The following is a 12,119-nucleotide window of genomic DNA, read 5'->3' as shown; positions in this document are numbered from 1 at the left end:
GGGACTTTTTGACATTAGTTTCTTCAATAGGAATAAAGGGAAATTTCGTATCAATAGGTAACGTATATGGGAATTTTCATACATTTCAGCGCCAACAAAATTCTCTATGAGCGGGAAGTAAACTAATGAGTGTTCGATATTCAATGACGTGAAATCAGTGCTAATTTCAAATTTTGTTACTGTAAAATGCATGCCAGTATGGAAGTGATTTACATAGTGGATGGGAATCTTAAAAAGTAAGCGCCATGAAAACTTATTAGTAACTCTGGTATACGAAGAAAGAAAGAAAGAAAGAAAAAAAAAAAAAACGAGAAACAGCAATCTTGCATACGAAATTACTGCAGAATGAAGCTTGTCTTATCTAGTTGCGTTACGTTCCATCGAAGATTACGACAGAAATGTGTGATGGAAATACTAATTTCTAACAGCAAAATATATTAGTCTTCGTCAATATTTCTCAATTCTCTTTCTTAATTGCTTATTCATAAACAGTTTGATTAACGTAGAAGGTCTGAATTCACACATATATACTGAAGAAAATGAGTGACATACAGTAACCTCACTTTTTTTATATTTTAAAAATATTTGCAGAAGGTGGAAAATTCAAGACCAAAATGGGAATTTTGCCTCTAGAGATGGGATTATATAATATTTCAGGTTGGCATGACTGCCGCCGGGAGATAATGTGGTTTGGATCCCACGCTAACGTGGAGGTCCACGACTCATATAGCCTCAGTGCTGAACGGGACGCTAAAACCCAGCTCAACCAACCGTTCTTTCGACATGTATGAAAGCAAAAGAAGAAGTGATTAATGTAAAACATATTGTTTATTATGAAGAGTGTGGCAACTCTACTTGAAATGTAGCAAGATTTTTTTCTTTATAGCGTTCCAAGAACACGTACCACAACCGTTTTTATCCCTCTATTGAAGTTGGGAGGTAAGCCCTCTTCGATGAGATGACTAGTGGCTATTGCACGCGCCTTCTAGTGCACAATGTCTCGGGTTCCATTCCCAGTAAGAGAGCACTGAACGCATTAAGGTGGTTGAGATTCCATTTTAACTGTAGGTCCATGTCTTACACAGTCTCGGTGCTAAAAAAAAGGGACGCTAAACTTTAATAAACAAGCAAAGTACGAAGTGGATAGTGGTTTCAATGTTGATAGTCATAGTACAAAATCGGTAATTCATACATAGAAACGGTTTTTTAACAAGGAGTTAGGAAAAATAAATTCCATGTTCGACCTTTTCCCTCTATTGAAAAGGGAAGTCGTCACTAGCAATCTATTACCACTTACTATCTCAATATTGATTTCTATTGAGTAACTAATGAACAAAATCAGTAAGAGATAGAAAAAAAAGTGTTTTTCATGTGGATTCAGCAACCCCCAAGAATATATTTCTTTTTTCTCCGCCGTTATCCCTCTTTGGTAGTAAGTCTATCACTTCCAGGTTTCACAATGAAAAACAAAAATCTCTTAAATCTGATTTAAACTACACGCTGAAAAAAACAAACTAAAAAAAACAATACGTTTATTGTAAAAAAAATAAAATAAAATAAAATAAAAAAACAGAGATCTGGAAAGTAGTTTCTGATTCTTACTTGTATTCGTATTTCAGGTTTTTAGGAAAATGAAAATACTGGATAAACCAAGCATATTGTATATAATAATAAAAAGCTCAACTGAATGCTTTTTTTAAAGTCTATGTTCCAAGAGCTTCCCACGGGCACTTTTCGTCACGGTCTAGACTTAAAACTTTACTTTCTTCTATGCGGGTTTTCACGTAGTTTTTGTAACAATAGTGATATATATATATATATATATATATATATATATATATATATATATATATATATATATATATATATATAGATATAGATAGATAGATAGATAGTGTAATTTGGTTAGTACACACAACTACGGTACATCCTATTTCTATTTTTTACGATTATTATCCTGTAATTCTCTATGTCGTATATAATTATGTCCCCCAACCGATGGATGTTTAAATCCCTGTACAATGTGCAATGCATGAACAGGTATATCAGAGTCACGACTCCAACCTATTCGAACATCTTTCACATGAATTGGATCTTCGTGTGCGGTGTCGTACCATGTGCCCAAATTTTATTGGTTATTTAGTGGACTTTTTTTGCAGGAAGAATAGCGGCTCATTACGGGGTGGCAGCTCTAACTGCAGTACGAAGTTCCGACAGAGCAGGCTCTTTGACAAATATAGCAGGTGGGCATCCAATTACTTGTTGTTATAGTGTAGTCATTGTCAGATTTTGTAATTTTTATTTATTTTTTAAAATTGTACACAGATCAAAGCTAGTTTGTATATTGTACTTCACTCAGATCTTACAGATTATGACCCGGTAACATGTGTACAGATTAAAAGTTAAGTTCGAAAGTTGGTCGTCCGTCTCTAGCAAAATTTTGAAAGTTTACCTGGCAGAAATGGATAATTTGTTCGTTTGTGTGCTTGATAATATGCAAGCAGAGCAGAAGTTGTGCTGATTTTGGTAATAGTATACATGAGAACCCCCTTATCTGCGTTTTTTCTGTGTTCTATTACCACTTCTACATGAAATACCATAAATTTTCTACGTAGTGCAATAGTAAGAAGTATCCATGTGCACAAGACATGTGATATGCGTTAAATTCTCCCCCTCCCCCACACATAGTCATAGATAAAGTACAAGGCACTACACATGCAGATATAAAGTACAGGTACGTTCTTTTTTATTTTCGTATCAGTCGATAAGTAAATAAAAGTCGCTTTCTTACCCCCTTTGTAAGTTCGTACATACTCAATGAATAATCCCTAAAAGTATGAGCGTCCTGCTCCTTCGGGAACTGATGCAGCTTCATGTATACTATATCCCCCTACTCTACCATATCCTTTTAAAGCGGTCGTAAAAATCGATGGGATCCTGAGGGAGAGAAGTCAGGCGAGTAACATACAAAATTAGGACATAGGGGTGACAGCAAAGAACTTGAAGTAGATGGATGATGTTAATGGTTAATGTGCATCTGTTGTGTAAAAGTGCTAACAAGTATTTCAGAAACATTTACGTGTTTATATTATTTCTACCTTCGTAGTTTAGTCGGATACATGGCGTCCGCAAAGGTAAGTTGCTTACTTACGAATCTTTTTGAATGGATTTACCGTACACTTTCCTAATTTTGGCAGACATATCATTAATCTCCAAACAATATGTACTATAAAGCTATGCGGATTCAGAACCACTAGTTGATCTAAAAATTATATGAATATTAATCAATAGTCTTGTTTATGGTCTTAGTTTATAAATGAACGAATTGAGAATCCTACTACAGAACATTCGATTTCAAGAAACAAGACATAATGAACTTAATGCAATAAATTTCGTAAAAGTAAAACTGTTGGTTGTCATTATGATATTCCTGACATGAGTTTCAAATTCTGAAACCAAAATCATTATCTTCCAGTATCAATTTTGTCAGAATTCAAGACCAAAACAGACTGACAGCCGAAACCAGCTTGTATTTATAACCATAGCAAAGAAACTAAATATAGTACAAAACTATTTTATTTTAACTTAACATCAATCTATGTGATATTACTCACTGCTCAGCGACGTTATAATTTAGACATTTAATACTGTTTCTTCCTTACAGATGATCAAATGTAAACATAAGAGTCATACTCAATGGTGCCAACTGAAGTGTCAAGGTGTCCTACCACCAACATAAATAAACACTAATGAAGACGACACAAGAAAAGCAACCAGTCATTTTGCATGGATATTCACAAAACTCCGCGTAGAAAAACGCAATGCAAAAAATGCACTATGATATGCCTATTATTGCAAATTCAATTGCAACTTGTGCGTGACATTGACGCAAACCGTTAAGGAATGTACCTGCAAGTGGGGTCACAATTCAATAATTATTTTATTATATATATATATATATATATATATATATATATATATATATATATATATATATATATATACAGACTGTTCCATAATTCGTGTTATTTTCTACAGCGCTGGGAGAAGATGAAGTTTATACACTATTAATGTAAAATTTGGCACTCTTATTGATAAATATCTGAATTTTTCGAATTTGTAAAGAAAATAAGAGAAAATTGCTGTTTAGCCCCCCTTTTAGGGGTGTAAACACGAAAGTTCATTTTCCTTATGGGAGATTCAATGTTAAATTTTAGAAGCAATTTTCTTCAATAATTATTCGTAAAGATTTTGGAGCAAATGAGTTGTATTTGTTGCAAAATGCAAAAACACTCATCCTCAAAGCTAGTAAAGCCGTCTCAAACATTGTTTTGCTAAGGTCCCCCTTTTGGGGGGCAAGGGGCGTAAAAAGGTGGTTGGTGATATGTTACCAAAATTTCAAAATTTATTTTCGGAATGCCAGTAAGCGTGAGATTAATCACAAATGTCACAGAATTAGTGCTCCAATGACCTTACGTGTAAGAGTGACTGATAATGGGGCTCCAGCCCCCTTTCAAAAATAAAAAAAATCACCATAAATATCCTTAGTAGAGACGTACGAGAAGAAGGTATTTTTTTTTAAATTAATGTAAAATTAGGCGTCATTGTATTAAATGAGTATGCGTTTTTTAAATCTGGAATGTTATTTTGATAACGCACCGTCTGAGGGGGGCACAGGGGGCGAAGTACTCGATGATGGATCTTTATAAAAATTCAAAATTTTGTTCCGGAAATGCCAGTGGGTGTCAGATTTTTCACCACTGTCACAGAATTAATATTCTAATGCTACTTGCACGTGCCAGTGACTTATATGGGGCTATAGCCCCCTTTCAAAAATAAAAAAATCACCATAAATATCCTTACTAGGGACATACGAGAAGAAGGTATTTTTTTTAAAATTAATGTAAAATTAGGCATCATTGTATCAAAAGAGTATGCGTTTTTCAAATCTGGAATGTTATTTTGATAACGCACCGCCTTAGGGGGGCACAGGGGGCGAAACATAAAATGATGGATGTTTATAAAAATTCCAAATTTTATCCTGGAAGTGTGAATGAGTATTAGATTAATCACAAATGACACAGAATTAATATTCCGATGTTCCTTGCATGTGCCAGTGATTGATGTGGTGCTACAGCCACCTTCCACAAATCACCAAAAATCACGATAAATATTCTTAACCAGGGACATACCAGAAGAAGCTTTTTTTTCTATTGGTCGATTAATGTGAAATTTGGCGTTATTGTAATAAAAAAGTTATGTATTTTCCAAATTTGAAATGTTATTTTGGTAACAGTGGACAAAGGGCGCGGTTGGTAATTTTTGCCTTTGGAGGGCACAGGGGCCGAAGTATAAAATTTCCAAATTTTATTTTGGTAGTACCAATGAGCATGAAATTAAATGCAAGGCGCACAGAATTAATGCTCCTATGCTATTTCTATGTACAATCCGCAGCAAAGAACCTGCAACATGAGCATATAAGTTTATTGTGAAACTACGACTAACAGCACAGGGAATCAACATAACGTCTAAGTGGCATGAATCACGCCAGGAGAAACCTCGGCGCCCTCCCCTGCACAGTTATTTTGGAGCAAAAGACTTCGTCGTTTCACAATAAACGTATATGCTCAGGTTGCAGGTTTTTTTGCTGCGGACTGTACCAATGACTGATATTAGGCTACAATCCCCTTTCATAAAACAATAGAAATTCATGATGAATGTCCTTATATGCAAAGACCTACTGGCAGAAGGTAAATATTTTTCATTATAAAAGTGAAATTTGGCATTATTGTCGAAAAATGTTTGTTTAGAAAAAGAGCTAAAGCGATAATATGATAATGGTCATGTGTTGATCTCTTTTAGTGGCGTCAACTCAAAATTTGATTGGCCTAACTGGAGTTTCAATGTAAAATGCGGAAATCAGTTCGCTCTATATTTATACGAATTTTGCTGTGCAGTTTTAGGTAGAAAATACGATACCATTCCTCTTCTTCCTCCCCTTTCATTATGATGGTACATGCGTTTCTAGTTTTATTACGCCAAACCTCCAAATTAGGGAAGATAGGCAGTAAGAAAAATTCAAACTTTTCGTTACTTCCCGTGAGCGTCAAAATATTTGGAAATATACCAAAATTAATGCTTAGAAGCTACCTCCATGTGCCAGCGACCACCTTAGTGATTCAATTCCCCCTTCACGGTCCCAAAATCATTTAAAGAACCACACCACTTTGCTTTATTATCTTCCATGCTTCTCTCTGGCCTATTCAGAATGCATGCTAAAAGATGTGTGTTTAAGAAGCACTGGAACACGTCCGAATCATTTGTTGGCGTCCCACTGTAAGCTGATTTTAAGCAATGTCAACAAACTTTTGTTTATAAAACACCCTCTAATTCCTGACTCAACTTCTTGTTCATGTGTGCTGACAACAGTTTCAGACATTTTCTTATCGCAATACACCAACGATTTAAGAGTTACCGTGTTGACAGTTCAATAGGATTTCGTGTCTGTAATCAACACCTGGGTTAGATTGACTTCTTCGGAAATGGACATTACATAGTAGGTGAATCTCGGGTATAGACTGGTTTAATCATTTGATAATTACTTCCAGTATACTTTAAGAGTGCATTCATACTGTAGTTTCCTTCGATCATGCAGTCTTTAACTCAGGATCAGCGTGCTAATGTAATTGAATGGTACATTTTATCAGAAAAATCTGCAAGAGCAACAAGATCCCGTATAGTTAAAGAACTCGGATCAAAAGCACACGATATGCAAATTCACCGTTTGTACAAACAGTTCAACAGCAATTGTTTTCACACTGCCCATCTTGCATCTAGAAAAAGTGCAGGAAAAAAAGAAATCTGTAAGTTTAACGTCCCACGATTATGCCGGTTAGGCTAAAGGAGACGGTGATAATGAGAAATAAGTGAAATGGTAGAATGAAGAGTGGGAGGAAACGGGAGTATCCCGAGAAAACCCACGAGCACGGTGTTTGTCCACCACAAAGTCCACACGGCTGGGATCGAACCTGGGACCCCAATCACCGGAGGTGAACGCTCTACCACTGAGCCACCGCGCCCCCTAAAGTGCAGGAAGATCTCCAAGTGTATCTACAGAAGAAACAAGAAGACAGGTGTTGTTATCTGTTACTAGTTCACCGCGGAAATCCCTTGCTCATCGAAGCTTAGGCTTAAATATTAAGAAAACTACGCTACAAAGAATTTTAAGAAACTTGAAGGTAAAACCATACAAGGTCCGAATGGTTTCTGAATTGTGTGCAAGTGATTATGGTGATCGTGTTTATTTCTGGAACTGGTTTATCGAGAAGTTAAATGAAAACCCTATGTTCTTATTTCAAGTGATGTTTTCCGATGAAGCAAAATTCTTCTTAAATGGTTCTGTGTCCTCATCACATGCAAGATATTGGTCATCGATACAGCCGAACGTGAGATCAGAAGTGTCAATGGACAAACGAGGAATAATTGTTTGGTGTGGTATAACTGCGACTGAGGTGATAGGACCTTTCTTTTTTGATGAAAATGTAACAACGTCATCATACCAAAAGCTACTAAGAGAAAAAGTATTTGCTGAACTTGATCGTTTAAATTTAGGTCAAAATGATGAATTATGGTTTATGCAAGATGGAGCGCCAGCGCATCGCTCAAATACGACTATAAATCTTTTGAGAGAGACATTTGGAGAACGGATTATTTCTATGGGGTCAAGTGTCGAATGGCCACCAAGAAGTCCGGATCTTACACCATGCGATTTTTTCTTGTGGGGATTCCTAAAACAAATTGTCTACCAAAAATCATGTAACAGTGTAGAGGACTTGAAACAGAGGATTGTCCACAGTATAGAGATGATTGCCCCAGATATGTTGGAGAAGATGTTCACAGTTTCTTTAGTAAATCGCATTAATTTGTCTTGCTCGTTCAAGAGGGCATGCCGAATAAAAGTAAGTTGATTTTATGGGTTTTACACTTAGGTTAATGATCTTTTTAAACAATTAGTGATAGTAGAGCCAAAAAGAGTTGTTTTGAACAAAGAATAATTTCCAGCAACTGATTCTTATTCCTCGGGAAACATTTGTTTCTATTACAACCGTGTGTCCGTGTGTATTACGTCTGCAGGACATACGAGTAAGTTGTTATATGGAAAGTTGGATAATACGGTTATTGCGTTAGAAGTAATGAAAATACATGCTTTTTCTTTTTAGGAATAAAGCAAACAATATTGAAGCTTAAAGCTCACTTTTAATTTTTAAGATCTTACTTTTCATTAAGTTTTTTTGTTCCTGCTACGTTTTCCATTGTCATTTTGTGTTCTATTTCGAGATGGTTCTGTTTAAGTGTGTAGAAAATACGTAGGTGATTTGTGTGTGTGAGATTTTCTGCTATAAAACTAGCCCTAATTGATTTTTAAAAATATAAAATTCTTTGATTATATTCCAGTGACACCATAACAACAAAGCTATATGCATAATCAGTTACACTGACAGAAGTTATTCATTTACAGTAATTTCCAGGTTTATTGTATTTTTTTTTGTTTCGCAATAATGACAACTTACATATTAATTATGACATATTTATCGTGAATTTTTGTGATTTTTGGAAGGGGGGTGTAGCCCATATAAGTCACTGGAATATACAAAGAGCATCGGAATATTAATTCTGTGACATCAAATTTAATCTGACCCTCACTGGCATTTCCGGAACAAAATTTGGAATTTTTATAAAGGTCCATCATCTGATGCTTCGCCCCCTGTGCCCCCCTAAGGCAGTGGTTACTAAAATAACATTTCAGATGTGAAAAACTCATACCTTTGTGCTACAACGACGCCAAATTACACATTAATTGACAAAAAGTATCTTCTTTTCGTATGTCACTACTAAGGATATTTATGGTGACTTTTTTTTGTGAGGGGGCTATAGCCCCATATAGGTCACTGGCACATGCAAGGAGCATTAGATTAGTAATTCTGAGACAATGGTGAAAAATCTGACGCTCACTGGCATTTCCGGAACAAAATTTTGAATTTTTATAAAGATCCATCATCGAGTACTTCGCCCCCTGTGCCCCCCACAGGCGGTACGTTATCAAAATAACATTCCAGATTTAAAAAACGCATACTCATTTGATACAATGACGCCAAATTTCACATTAATTAACAAAAATACCTTCTTCTCGTACGTCTCTACTAAGGATATTTATGGTGATTTTTTTATTTTTGAAAGGGGGCTGGAGCCCCATTATCAGTCACTCTTACACGTAAGGACATTGGAGCACTAATTCTGTGACATTTGTGATTAATCTCACGCTTACTGGCATTCCGAAAATAAATTTTGAAATTTTGGTAACATATCACCAACCACTTTTTTACGCCCCTTGCCCCCCAAAAGGGGGACCTTAGCAAAACAATGTTTGAGACGGCTTTACTAGCTTTGAGAATGAGTGTTTTTGCATTTTGTAACAAATACAACTCATTTGCTCCAAAATCTTTACGAATAATTATTGAAGAAAATTGCTTCTAAAATTTAACATTGAATCTCCCATAAGGAAAATGAACTTTCGTGTTTACACCCCTAAAAGGGGGGCTAAACAGCAATTTTCTCTTATTTTCTTTACAAATTCGAAAAATTCAGATATTTATCAATAAGAGTGCCAAATTTTACATTAATAGTGTATAAACTTCATCTTCTCCCAGCGCTGTAGAAAATAACACGAATTATGGAACAGTCTGTATATATATATATATATATATATATATATATATATATATATATATATATATATATATATATATATATATATATATTACAAGTAATAGCAATGGGCCTTATGCAGAGGCGGTTTGACATACGATTAGCATCACACTAAAAACGAACAACTGCAGGAAACATATGTTAGTCGAACTCTTTAGTATGGCACTAAACACACGTCAGAGCGACTCTGCAAGATATCCAATATGTTAAAGTATATAACAAACTAGTATCAGAAAATATTTTTTCTCATCTTCGTGCCCATTTATGAATTAAAGCTCCTTTCTTTACTCCTAACTTTATTGTAGTAAACATATTGAGTCTCTCGTTTTTTTTTTTTTTTTTTTTTTTGTGATTACAACTAGTGAAGTAAGCTTTTTGAGCCATGAAACATAAATCCGTTGAAATCTCGAATTTGATTTTTTAGCTTTACCCTAATTTATTAATCATTCGTCTCCGTTAACCTAAAGACCTAATCATGGGACATTAATCTAATTTTTCATTAACGTTCATGTCGTATTTAAATTTATTTCTAGCAAATATGATTCTTCCCTCTCTTCTCACTGAATCTATAATTGCTTTTCTCTTTTGATACGTGCGTCTGTGTGTCAAGTCATTGCACTGAAAGATAACTACAAGCTTTATAAGAATATAAACGCGTGAGAACTACAGAAAAGATAGGTTAAATGAATTTCTTATAACGTATTCTCAAAATTTAATTAAACGAGGGTGTAAAATTTGTCTTGTAGAATATAAGAGATACCACTGAGCCCAAACAGCGTTTTGTTCAGGCATGCAACCAGAGTGGGCTAGGAGGGGCCTGGCCCGCCTAAACTTTTCGTGGCCCTCTAGACCTCATTACAAAATGCTATTTTTAGTACAAAAACATAATTTAGATATTTATAAGAGAATTTTTAATGACTTGCCCCCCCTAACATATTCATGATCCCCCAAACCTCTGTGGCTGGTTGCGGGCCTGGTTTTGTTTAATCTTTTTGCGTATTGTGTGCAAACGCACTGCATTACTTAAGGCCGTGTCCAAAAGTGCATAGTGCACACTTCGAGGATGCACACTCGAAGTCTACAAATAAAGTGCACACTAAATAGTGTACACTTCGTCAAATTAGCTTTTGATCCACACTTGTTTACAGCGCCTCATAGTGGTGGAATATGGAACATTGATAACAAAAGAAGGGAGAATTTCGCGTACTAGATTTTTTTTTTTTTTTTAGATGAATGACTTTCCAGTTATATTAAAGATAAATATATCTACAGATTGACAATATGGAATAACCATAAAATGACTTAATGGTTTCTTTCATGTATGCCAACAGCTTCAGCTTTGCAGTATCTGCAAATATTTATCAGCATAAAAACCACTAAACTATTGGCGGTTCTATTTTATTAGGCATGCTTCCTAATATTTATTAATCCCCCGGAAGAAAAGCAGCACTGGTGGTTAGGGCGCTGATGACACTGTTGCGAAGTAGATAAAGAATTTTATTGCAGGTGAAAGTAGGCAATTTGCAAAAGCGTTAGGAGACCGAGGGGAGATCGCTATTTACAATAATGTGGCTCAAATCCACTTTGGGAGAGAGTTCATATTGAGTATAATTCCTTTATGTACAGTAGATACACAAGAATGACACTATAATTGTCGTCGTTCTACTGTATTGCTTCAGTTACAGGCATAGTGATTAGACTATTTCTACCATATTATGCTCATGTTGAAGTTCCTTATATATTACTCTTTCTTTGTGAATCTATAGATTTTACCCGTAAGTCTTAAAAATAGTGTCTCCATATTGTTAAGGTACACCAAAATTAATACTTACAAGGATGACAAGGAAAGAAGTGGTGGAGTTGAACAACATGAGGACCAGAATTTACAGGAAAAAGCTATTATGTCACTATGAAATACCAATTTATAAGGATCACGTGTACTCAAGATTACTATCTTATAAGCCCGCTTAAATTGAGTTCTGTACATTGTATACACTTCAACATTTGCGTGCACTTCACTATGCTTTCGGTGCCCTACATCTTTCTTGAAATATATCCGCTGTCTCTCCGACATTCTTCCCACTACGAAAATGTTTACTCATTAACGAAACAAATCCCCTCGTCCAAATATAACCATAAAAAGCTACTATTAACCTAATAAGAATTTTATGAAAAGTAAGAGACGTTTTTATGAAAAAAAATACAGTATGCAACGTAGTGGCCCTCATTGTTCAACTATACGGAAGGAATTACTTGTTCATAATCAATTCATAATGGATACCGTAATGGGATTATATGAATTAAAAGGAAGGCAAGTCTTTACTTTGGCCATTTCATTCAATGAACCGATTCAT

At 35.2% G+C, this 12,119-nt stretch overlaps 1 protein-coding gene across 1 annotated transcript in view; it reads right to left on the bottom strand.

The window, feature by feature from the left end:
• Dgkepsilon (diacylglycerol kinase epsilon) overlaps positions 1-3,728 on the bottom strand; it is a 47,989-nt gene extending 44,261 nt beyond the window's left edge. Inside the window, exon 1 of the mRNA XM_081731635.1 lies at positions 3,615-3,728. The gene's annotated coding sequence lies outside the window, so the exon portion shown is untranslated. The remainder of the gene's footprint in view (positions 1-3,614) is intronic.
• Positions 3,729-12,119: the final 8,391 nt, after the last annotated feature.

The sequence above is a fragment of the Thermobia domestica genome, chromosome 11, assembly GCF_964235325.1.
Source record: "Thermobia domestica chromosome 11, izTheDome1.hap1.1, whole genome shotgun sequence".
NCBI lineage: Eukaryota > Metazoa > Arthropoda > Insecta > Zygentoma > Lepismatidae > Thermobia > Thermobia domestica.
Note: the sequence above shows the minus strand (reverse complement) of the source record. Positions and strands in the feature narration are given on the sequence as shown.